We start from the raw sequence: 12,717 nt of genomic DNA on the forward strand, positions 1-12,717 counted from the left end.
ATTGAAAAATAGCATTATATTTAGCATAAATCTTATTTTTTAAAATGTAAATTTTTATATATTAGATTCTTTATGGAATTTTTTCATTTCATTCCAAAAGTTATACACTTTAGAATTATTTTCTTCCTGAATGTTCAATAAATTTTATGATACTTTCATCTGTAGAAAAGAACTCATTTACTAAATTTTCAATGATCTAAGTTTAACACAGCAGAAACTTATGTGATTTTGTTTTTTGTAAAGAAAAATTGTGTTCGTGTATTATATTTTTAAGTCAGTGGATAATGCTTTAAACCTAAATGCAGAAATTTGAAAAGTGTTACTTCATTGCAAAATTTCATTTCGGACAGATTGTGACCTTTTTTTTTCCATCCCTCCCCTCCCACCCCTTGGAGTAAACTTTTATGTGGTTGGTGATCTTCAAAGTTTTTATGTAGTTGGAGATCTTCAGAGATATTTATTATTAGAGGTGAAGAGGAATTTCACAAAGGTCCCATTTATGTCTGTATTCTGTTCTAAGACAAGATACTAACAAGAGGGAATGAAAAAATAAAATTTACTGATAATGGTATTTTACAGTTTAACATTGGAAAAATAGGTATTTTATATCAGTAATCATTCTAGCACCAAATTCTCTGCTCTGGGGAATGTATTTTAATCATTGTAACCATTTATATTAAGTTCTCCAAAAATGGAAATTCTTGTATTAAGAAAATTTTTCTTTTTTTTTTCCTAAAATTCACCAGTAGTTGAAGTTAATTAGAATAGTTCTTTATAGTAAACATCTCAGAAATTGAGCTTTTAAGCAACAGTTTATTATGTACTACAAAAGAAATTTAATTATTCTAAATATAATAGAAAACTTAAATATTACCAAGTTTTATAACTTTTGGTATTTAAAATATTTGAATACAGAATTAGTCTACCTCTTCTCTAGATAAAGTGTTAATGTTAACGAAATAACAATATTTACTAAGCAAAAGAAATTGGTATTATTGCTGAGGAAGCAGCATTATTAAAATTGATCAGAATGTAACATTCAATTTAAAAGTTTGTCTTTTGGTAATATTAATATATTTTCATATGGGCAAAGGGAGAAAAATTATGAATTCTCTGTCACCACAAGCACCTGAAATAGCTGAAACTTTAGCTTCTAAATTAATGGCCAACCAATCTTTTTTTTTTTTTTTTTTTGGTGGTTTTTGGGTCACACCCGGCAGTGCTCAGGGGTTATTCCTGGCTCCAGGCTCAGAAATTGCTCCTGGTAAGCACAGAGGACCATATGGGACCCCGGGATTCAAATCGACCTCCTGCATGAAAGGCAAACGCCTTACCTCCATGCTATCTCTCCGGCCCCCCAATCTATTTTTAACTGAAGCTTTGAGAACTTTATCACTTATGTTTTAGCAAATAACAAAGTAATGCACACTATAGTATCAAACAGGATGTTGGACTGTAGATAGTGGAGCAAATAAAAATTTTCAAATTTCCTTAGTTGTGAAAATATAGAAGAGGCCAAAAAATAAAGCAGTTGTTATTTTATTTGTATATCTTTATTTAAATGGTTCCTATTTCTTCCACACTACACAAGACAGCTTTAACTGTTTTTGTAAATAAGATTACATAGCTGGTTTTGCATGTAAAAAAAAATCTAATTTATTAAAATAAATGATCTACCTGCCATGATCTTAATGGACAGATTTAAGATTGCTATTTAAAATAAAGCTACCTGTTATTTCTAGAAAAATGTCACTGTACTCTGAAGCTTTCATTATTTTAATTTCTACAATGATTAATTGATGCATATATATGTTTGAGATTCTTTTTTTTTTTTTTTTTTTTTTTGGTTTTTGGGCCACACCCGGCAATGCTCAGGGGTTACTCCTGGCTGGCTGCTCAGAAATAGCTTCTGGCAGGCACGGGGGACCATATGAGACACCGGGATTCGAACCAACCACCTTTGGTCCTGGATCGGCTGCTTGCAAGGCAAACGCCGTTGTGCTATCTCTCCAGGCCCTTGTTTGAGATTCTTATTTTTGAGTATTTCAAAAGGATTTTATTTTCACACAAATACTTTAAACATTTTAATGCCTTCCTCTTGAAAAATTTTCACTTATAAACTAATTTCTCTTGCTAATTATTTTAGTTAACCAGATTCCACAAATTTTTCATATACCCTTATCTGCTACTTCCAGTACAATTGAGATATTTGAATAACATGCTTAAATTCACTTTCAATCTCCAGATTATGTTTTTGAAAAAGGGAAATTTACTTCTGGTCACCAGAATGTGAAAAGTAGCATTTTTTATTTTTATCAAAATCATAGTTTGTTTTCAGAGAAAGCAAAAATACTGTTAGGACAAGAAATGTAGGCATTGCCTAATCAAAATTCAGGTTCATTTTAGAGATGGGTGCTTTCATCAAATCATTAAGTATCTAAGATGAGGTCTATGTACATCAGTTATCAAAAGTATAATGTGAGTAGATTAAGAATATTTCATTTCTTAGAAGTGCCACTTAATTCAGACCCAAATGGAATTAATTTTCTAACAAGAGTTAACTTAATATTAGGTAGGGAGTATGTACAATGAAAAGTGCTTTCCTTTGACAAGATCAGTGGATTACTTTAACTAGTATATGCTGTTAATGAGATAAAAGGCAAACATGTAAATTCCTTGAATATTTTCTACAGAATCCAGGAAGCACTCTTTAAGTGGCTAATAAAATGCCCTAGAGATTAAGACAATTAGTCAGCATGCTAAAGATGATCTGTATTGAAAGAAATGTTGAAAGGGGAGGTGAAAATGAGAGAGGGGTGTGAGTCCTCTGAGCAGAGCAAAAAAGGCAGAATTACTAAGATAGGACTAGGAAGTTAGACGTCTGGAAAATCATGAAGTATGAAAAATGCAAAAAGTGATTTGGGAAAATAGTGTAATAAAAAACTTAGAAGTGGAGAATTCTGAGGATAGTGAAATGTCTATACACTGACTGACAATTTGAATCCTGAAAAAAAGGGAGGGGGGAATCTAGAAAGATCATTAGAATCTGGAAAGAAATTTAGATACTTAACAATTGGTGTGACCCCAATAAAAAAAAACAGCCACAACAAAAAAGCTAACAGGAAATTACTGTTCTACTATAATTCATAATGTTACAGTCATTCACATCTGATTCTAAAAATAACTTCTAGAGAAAATTATTAATACTAGATTAGAGAAAACCTAATAAAAGTACAACTAATATACTGGCATACATTATTTTACTGACAGATTTCTAAACAGAACTAGGCATACATTTACACAAACTCTCTTGTAAATATCTAAAAAGATTTAGTTTGAGGCCAGAGAGATGATAGTACAGTGGGTTGCGTGTTTGTCTTATATATTCAGCTTTAACTCCCTGGTGTAGCGTAATCCCCAATGCCAGGAGTGATCCCTGAGCACCACCAGTTGTCTTAAAAACAAAGATTTAAATTACAAAAATAATATTTAGCTAAAGATTTAGTCTCTCGAGTTATAAATTGTTTAGTCTTCAATTTAGCAAATAAATTCAACATTTTGCTGTCATATCAGTTATTTTATGATTGAACTGTGAGAATTATGAATATTAATATAGTAATGATTGCAAATTTGATATATACTTAACAAAACATGGGCATAGGAAGAGGAAGAAATCAGTTTGCTTTTTGGAGCTGGCTGCAACTGACAAACTCTGCTGAACCTTTGGTCCCCTAATCTTTTGCCTTTGTTGATTATTTACTCTGGATATTATTACCGAGGTTTCCCCCAAAGTGGGGGACTGAAGAATGGGATTTAATTTATCTTTCTGGGAGTTAATTTTGGACTCGCAGACCATCAGCAAGGGGTTCGACCTTCCCCCCACGTTTGGATTTGGTGGTGGTACCATGCACTGAAAGAAAACAACAGATTTAAGAGGTTTTCCAACTTGAATTTGATAATCCTAGGGACCTGCTAGATAAAGATAGCAAAAACAAAACCTTACATCAGGTGATAATAGTTGTGATTCGGGTGCTGTAATATATGTAATTTGTTTTGAAATTTGTTTGACTGCCATGGAGAAGGTACAAAGAAGCATACTGAAAATCAGAATTGAATTTACATTACTGTCAATTTACATTCCCCTTATCAGGAAAATGGAGATATAGGTGACATCTCCAAGACTCCCAATTTCTCACGTGGAATAAGAGAATACCTGTCTAGCAGGGTTAATATCTATTACTAATTAAATGCAGTTGAGGACTTTTGCTGAATCAAATTGTTGCTTTAAGCACTGTTTTCCTTTTTTTTTTTTTAATCATAATCACCGTAAAGTCCAGTCAAAAACATAGCTGATTAACTTTGTATTTTCCTGACATTTTTTATTATTGTATAACAACTCAGAAAATAACATTTCTTTAGCTCTTAAAATTACTTTAAATTGGGGGGGGAATAAATGATAAGTGATAAGGTACAATGTTTCTTCTCTCGTTTTACAAAAGAAATGGCCTTAGATGAAGATTTTAGGAACAAATGTCACTTGATTTATGAATCAGTTTGACACACTGAAAATTTCTTGTTTGTTTTTGTTTTTTTTCGGGTCACACCTGTTTGATGCTCAAGGGTTACTCCTGGCTAAGTGCTCAGAAATTGCCCCTGGCTTGGGGGAACCACTGAGAATTTCTGTTGGAAGTTTTCAATATCCAAAATTTCTCCAAATTTAGTTCTTGAAATCCCTGGTTATTTTCCTGTTTTAAACTGGAGACTTTAAAAGATTGAATGAGTTTATGTCCCAATGAAGTCATCCACCTATGATGGGCATGACATAACAATTGTTGCCAGCTCATAAGGGAAGTAGACCAAAGTGGAAAATGCAAAGGCAAAAAGCAAGTAAACTACCTTGAGTCATCCTAGTGAAATCCAAGGCTGCAAACGTCTCTGAACTTTTCAGTAAGGCAATGATAGAGGCCACACATACTTACTCATATCTCTGCCTACCAAGAATTAAACAGGTGAGAAATTGGGGCCTCATCTTCCCAGCAAGTTCAAAGGAAAAGCTCTGTAGTTCAATCATTTGTAATAAGGTTAAAAAAAAAAAAAAAAGCTTTCTGATAAACACAGAAAGCAAAGAAAAAAAAAAAGGAAATTTATCAATAAAATACACCATTTTTTATAGAAAATGTTAAGTATAAGTATGACCTTAAATCAGTTTAGTCAGCAGTTTCTGAAATCTGAGCATTTTAACTTTTTGGACCATATCCAGATATTTAACATACTAATCCTGGAAGGATTTCCCTTTAAGGATATCCTGTAGAGGATTTGTTGCTCATGATTTTAAGTAAAAATTGGCAAGAAGTGCTTCTTCAGCTATAAGCCCAAGATGGGAAGACGCTTCTAATTTTCTTCACAAAGTTGAAAAATCTTTAATAGGAAATGACTATTATATACTATATACTTGTTAGCAATATTTCTTCTGGAGTTGTATATCTTATCTGTTAGAGGACAATATATTTCATCTTAATACTATTTAAATAACAGAAGCCGCAACTTTAAACAAACGTGAGTATTGTTTCCAGTGCTTATGTGTATGTGATATGTGGTATTTGTGTTTCTTTGGACTTTTAAGTATGAGAGATTGTCAGAAAAGTTTTAGTAACTTTAAGATGAAACTTTTTACTTAGCATATAACTTGAAATGTTGTACTGAAATTAACCAATGGTTGTCACATTTTATGTACCACACTTTTTCTGTGCTATTTGTATGAAGGAATTAAGGTGTTTTTACAGATGTTCTAAAAAATGGTTTTTAATTCAGAAATTCAGAATTCAGTGAGAAAAGGAATCCTGAAGATCATTTTAAACACAAAGGCATAATTTGACTCATAAAATGATTTTATGTTTTTATTTAAATGAGTAAATTTGTCACAGGGTCTTTATAAAATTTATATTTCCAGAGCACAATCTGAAGTTCTTTACGTATTTAAATGAGTTAGTGAGTTGATTTATGTTTTCAAGAAAAATCCTACTTTCCAAAACAAGCATATAAATAAAAATAATTCAGAATCTTAGATTTTTCTACAGTTGAGTTAGATTTGTAATTATTATGTATTTATTATGTATATGAATATGTATTTACATCTTATACAAGTAGACATATAAATTAAAAGCATTGCTCCTAGAATCTGAAATAGTGTTAAAAGGCAAAAGCATATATTTTACATGTTTATCTTTCTTATTATTTTAGTCAGACACTATTACTAAATAGTGTCATAATCCATTTCAAACCAAAATTGAATCCCCTCAGCTATCAAGTTGGAGCTTATAAATGTGAGGATAAAAATGATTCATTAATTATTATATATAAAATATCAAAAAAAATTTTGCCATTTTTAGCTTTTATTTTATTTTAACTTTTATTGCATATCCACACTATTTTATGTATACATTCTAAAATTTTATAGGTAAGTATATGCATTAAAATTTCACACAAGGAGCCAAAACAGTAGCACAGCAGTAAGGCGTTTGCCTTGCACGCAGCTGACCCAGGACACACCTCAGTTCGATCCCCAGCATCCCATATGGTCCCACAAGTCAGGAGCAATTTTTTTTTGTTTGTTTTGTTTTTGTTTTTGGGCCACACCCATTTGATGCTCAGGGGTTACTCCTGGCTAAGAGCTCAGAAATTGCCCCTGGCTTGGGGGGACCATATGGGATGTGGGGGGATCGAACCATGGTCCTTCTTTGGCTAGCGCTTGCAAGGCAGACACCTTACCTCTAGCGCCACCTCACCGGCCCCTAAGGAGCAATTTCTGATTGCATAGCCAGAAGTAACCCCTGAGCATCACTGTGTGTGGCCCAAAACCAAAATAAAAAAAAAAATTTTTTTCACACAAGTACTAACATTGCTATGATAGTTGTCAGTGTAGTTATTTCTCTAACTGCACTCACCACTCTGTGGTGAGCTTCATATCGTGAGCTGGACCTCCCAGCCCTCATCTCTTTTGTCTCTGAGAATTATTGCAAAAATGTCTTATTTTTAAGTGAGACTATTCTGCGTCTATCTCTCTCCCTCTGACTTATTTAACTCAGCATAATAGATTCCATGTTCATCCATGTATAGGAAAATGTTATGACTTTGTCTCATTTTTATCATACATGCCAACAAAATTTGGAGTTGAGCTGTATTAATTTGGGTTCTTAGTGAAACTACTTTATATTATAATATTGAAGATAAATGTTTGTCTAGAACAAATAGATATTTTTGTTTCAATTTAGAAAGCATCATCTCTGTAGAACTGACTTATCAAATACTCAGTTCAAGGGTTTACATGGGAAGTATTGAATCAGATGAAAGTTAAACTTCATTTCCATGTTCTTATAATCTTTTCTGGCCATTGTACTTCTTCTTGGCTACTTTCTGTTACCCTAGAAAAGGCTGAGAAGAGGAAGAGAAAGACTTCTTCCTAACTTCTAATCTCTCTACAATGAGCAACTGCAACATTTGTCTATCTCTACATCCAACCACTTAGGGATCACAGTTATCCTTTAGCCTGGTTCATTCAATAGATTATTTTCATTGAAAAGAGAAAATTGTAGACTGATTTTTCAGTGACAAATTTTAAGGGTCTTAAATCTATCCATTTTTTTCTGTGGTTTTTATTTTGAGCTCTTCACCAAATTTTATACTCCAGCATCTGACATATACTGGATTCAGTGTGCACTCCAAATCTTTAAAAGACAGGGTGAAAGTATGCCTAAGCAGTTTGTAAATTGTCCCCATCTAAAAAAAAGTTAAGGTTTATATGTAATATTTATTTTATTATTACAGTTTTATATGTGCATATATATATATATATGTTATATACATAGTCAAGGATTTTATCCAAAGATGGAAGTTAATTGTAGCATGCTTATTCTTGGCAATGTGTCATGAAAATAGAAATGATTCAGGGCCAAAGTGAACAAGGAAGCCTAGCAGAAGGGCATTTGCCTTGCACGCAGCCCATCCAGAACAGACCTTGGTTCAATCCCTGATCCCCAGAGTCCCATATGGTTCTCCAAGTCAGGAGCAATTTCTGAGTGCATAGCCAGGAGTAACCCCTGACCATCAGCGGGTGTGGCCCAAAAACCAAAAAAAAAAAAAAAAATAGAAATGATTCAAGTGCAGAACAATTTCTTTATGTAAAGTAGAATTTAGAAAACAAAGGTGAAGGATAATTAAGCCTCAGCACTATATACAGAATAGAAGCCCCAGCAGGATCTTCCTTTATATTTCTGGTTAGGCCCTCAATTCCTTACACCAACATGTGGGAAGATTAGAATGTAAAGGGGAAGATTTAAAGCTTAAATATATACAGAAATTCATCCAAAACCCTGACAAGTGAAGCTTCTGCAATAAAGGACAAAAGATCAGCATGCAGACAAATTGCAGAGATGCTTTACTTAGAAAGAAATCCCACCTTGGGGCAAAATTCTGGAGAAAATTATTAAGGTTTGGAAATTGTTGCAATTCAGCCCCTGAAGAGGTTGACCGATGGAGGGATGGAAGATGAGGTCTTTCTCCTCCAGCTCGGAGCACGCGTCTGCCACCCTGTCTAGCCGACGGTTCTGAGGTGAAACAGCGGGTAAACAGCTCACAGACAGTCAGGCTTGTGGAAATATTAGCTTTATTCGAAGTCCAAGGTCTCAGCCTCAGTTCCAGCCAACCAACCCTCGCATTCCACAGACCCTTGTTTTTATCCCCCAGAATCAGGTACCACCCAATGATGGGATCAGATACCACCCAATGGTGAAAGCAGAATCAGGTACCACCCTAGGGTGGGGCAGAATGCCAGGTCACACCCTAGGGTAGGGAACAATCACCGGATCAGGGTAGGGTCAGTAACATAATAATCCCCTAAAATATTTACATACACAACAGGAAATTTTTCTTGGGAAGCATAGGAGGATTAAGTTTAACACCTGTTATTCAAACAATTTTTACTAGAAGGGAAGACAAGAATCTGTTAGGCATAAAAGGATCAAAATCCTAGCTAGGTGCCTTCTTAATGACCTCATAACCTGGATTCTAACAGTGATGGGGGTGGGGTGGGCGGGGGGGGGGGGGAGGGAGTCAGATTGATTGGAACTCACACTCCATCAGACCCTAAGGCAAGTAAGTCTCTTAGTGCTTCAACAGCCCCAAGCAAATTACTGGTTGGGGTGCTGAGAGACAGGTATTAGTAGCTCTTCTTTCTCCTTGTAAACTAACAGCCCACATTTCTGCCAGCCCACATCTGACTGCTAGCAATTGAGCTGCAACCCCTATAAATAGAGATACTGGAGACTCCTCACAGCATCTCTCACAGCATCCTGTGGCCAGCTAGACTTTTACTCCCTGCCATCCTAGACTGTATACTCCAGCACCAACAGAGCATGGGACTCAGTTTACCTTGTTATGAGTCATCTGCCTCTGACCAAGTCTACAACACCACAGAAGCCTGTGACAGCTAGTACTGGTAACCTTGAGCTTTAGATCACTGCCCCGACCTTCTAAATTCTCCCATGGATACCTTTGAATATTTACTTCATCTAAATCTCTGTAATGACCCTGTTTTGCTTCAACACAGGTTTTTGACCCTAGTCCAGGTCCCCAAGGAGCAATAGACATGATGGAAAGATGGAAGAGCTCATTACATAAATATACATGTATGTAATGTATACATATATACATATACACATACATGCATATATACATATATGTATATGTATATATAAAATTCCAATAGGAATTTTGAGATAAATATATATACTATATATGTAGTTATATACTATATATTTAACTATTATATAATATATATTAGCTCATACTAACATATATTACATTTATCTCAAAATTCCTATTGCAACAGAACAATGCAAACTAGTCAAGCCTTCAAAACAACAGTCCAAATTATGCTGACTAGAATGAGGAAATCAATGGATGAGAACTTCAGCAGAGAAAAAGGATGAGAGAAAGTTTGAATATAGTTTGGAAATAACAGTGCTAATGAAATTAATAATTAATCTTAAAGAAATACAGTGGGTGGAGGGCAGGAATAGAGTATAGCAAATAGCTTGCCTTATACACCAGATCCACATTAAATCCCATATATTCAAAATGGTCCTCTAGGACTAATTCCTAAACACGAACTATGAAGAAGTCTGAACACTGCTGGACCTAGCCCAAAAATGAACAGAAAAAAAAATATCATAAAAGAATTCTACATGAAAGAATCTACATGAAGGAATCCAAAAATTAAATTAGTGAACACAAAGCTAACAGTGAAAACCATACAAAAAGTTCATGAATATAAGAAATTTATGGGATCACTTAAAAGAACAACTTTCATACCATATAAGGTCAGAAAGATAAGAAAGAGGAAGATCTCTATTAAAGAAATATTAAAACTTAACACAGATGAGAGATAAGTCACACCCAGATCCAACTCAAAGTGTTCCAACAAAAATAAATTTAAAACCATCAAGACACATTACAATTAAATTAGCAAAAATTTTAGATAAGATCCTTAAAAAACAGCAAGAGAAAAGCAGATTTTCATATAAGGGAACCCTTTTAATATCACAGTAGATACTTCACAGAGCTCTACAAGACAAAGTACTAAAAGAAAATATCTGACCACCAAGTATACTCTAAAGAGCTAGGTTACCAAGTTAAAAGGTGAATAAAGAGATTTTCAAACAAATTAAAGGAATTCATGACCGTTCAAGTCAGTTCTCCAAGAAATACTTCAGGAACTTCTATAAAAGGAAAAGTATATTACATTGTTTGATTCAACATTTGACTCAGATCAATATTGAAATATGATTTTCCTTCTTTTGAGAATGGGCCATATTGTCCTAATGCTTCTTTAAAATATCTTTATTTAAACATCTTGATTACAAATATGATTGTGATTAGGTTTAAATCATGTAAAGAACACCCCCCTTCACCAGTGCAACATTCCCACCACCAATGCCCCAAATCTCCCTCCACCCCACCCCACCCCTACCTATACTCTAGACAGGCTTTCCAGTTCCCTCATTCCCTAATGCTTCTTTTGTTAAAAATATTTTGGATTATATCCGTGGGAATTTATATATCTCCTATTCTGCGTGCTGTATTCTATTTCATCCCTTTGAAAATTTTTCTTTATGTTTCTCTAAATTTTAGATTTTCATTCAGTTGAACTCATGCAGCGATGCACCTCTTGGGTAAAGCTAAAATGTTGCTCGGTTCTCTATTGCTCTATGGAATGACTCCCTTTTGATGCCTCTTACTGTGATCACTGAAATGCTACCTTAAACTTCAAAATATTCATCTTGAGCTCAGTACTTTCTTTGAGTCAAGAATCTATGTTTAATTGTCTATGATTATAGGAATTCCCAGAATAGATGTGAACTTCACAACACTAACAAAGGTAGTGATGTCACTAGCAAGCCAGCTAAAATTCTGTAATAAATTTTCCCTAAAATCCCTTTCAAAATGCAAACTCACTTATATGGGTTTACTGGCCATCTTTTGAACCCTAACTTATGGTAAGAGCTATATTTTACTGCCTTACTATCTTTCAAAATTTACCATTTCAAACCCAAACTGAAGCCATTTTTTCCTACCCTCAACCCCAAATACACATACAGTAAATGACCCAACCATTTACTAAAGTCATAAATTGAGGTTTGTAAATTAAATCCTTCCAGTCCTCTATTTATTTATTATTAGGGAGCATGGTCCACATTCAGTGGTTCTCAGGTCTTCTGACTATTCTAAAGAATTAATACTGGTAACAATATGTATTATTGGGGATCAAATTCAGATTGACCAAGTTTAAGATAAGCAATTTACCTGCTATATATTATTTTTCCAGTTCCACATTTCAATTAATATGTTCCAAGAATAAACAAGTTCTGTCAAGGTTCCCTACTTTTTGTTGTTGTTGTTGTTGTTGTTGTTGTTGTTGTTTTAGTTTTTGTTTTTGGGTCACATCCAGCAGCACTCAGGGGTTACTCCTGGCTCTACACTTAGAAATTGCTCATGGCAATCTCCGGGACTATATCAGATGCTGGGAATTGAACCTAGATCCTTCCTGTGTTGGCAGCATGCAAGGCAAACATCCTACCACTGTACTATTGCTCCAGCCCCTAGGTTTCCCTCCTTAATGGTTCTCACTTCTCTCCATGATACCTGCTTCAAACTGCCATCTTGTTAATTTACTTTAACCAGATAAAAACTCTTAAGACAGTTGCCCTGCAACGAATCTCAGACTAAAGTTCATTTTTTTCCTCAGGTTTAAATAGGAGTGAATTCCAGTTTTTCATCTCGAAGTTTAATGTGTTTAGGAATCATGCCATTATTGTATGTTTAGATCCTTATTCTGTAGATCTTGCTAGGCACCTGAGATTTTTCATGTATCACGTGCTCTATAGTTATGCCCAAACCATTGTTTAAAAAGTTTTTCTTGTACTACAGTGAAGAAAAATCAATGAAAATTAAAGCTTTACCTTTTACTTTTTAAATACTCTAATGTTTGTTAAATCTAATTAATATACATTACCATGAACTATTTATAACCTTTATTTTACTAATAGCTTCCTTAATGGTATGATTCTAAATATAATTCCTCCATGAAAATCATACAAAGCACTTTTAAAATCTTGTTATAATCCACAGAACAAATTAGATTAACCCAATGGAAAAGATCTA

The 12,717-nt window shown here is 34.1% G+C and overlaps 1 protein-coding gene across 1 annotated transcript in view; it reads left to right on the top strand.

Moving 5' to 3' along the window:
* The first annotated feature begins 5,383 nt into the window (after positions 1-5,383).
* Positions 5,384-12,717, top strand: part of FHL5 (four and a half LIM domains 5) — a 49,230-nt gene continuing 41,896 nt past the window's right edge. The window contains exon 1 of the mRNA XM_049771343.1: positions 5,384-5,556. The gene's annotated coding sequence lies outside the window, so the exon portion shown is untranslated. The remainder of the gene's footprint in view (positions 5,557-12,717) is intronic.

Source organism: Suncus etruscus, chromosome 4 (assembly GCF_024139225.1).
Source record: "Suncus etruscus isolate mSunEtr1 chromosome 4, mSunEtr1.pri.cur, whole genome shotgun sequence".
Taxonomy (NCBI): Eukaryota; Metazoa; Chordata; class Mammalia; order Eulipotyphla; family Soricidae; genus Suncus; species Suncus etruscus.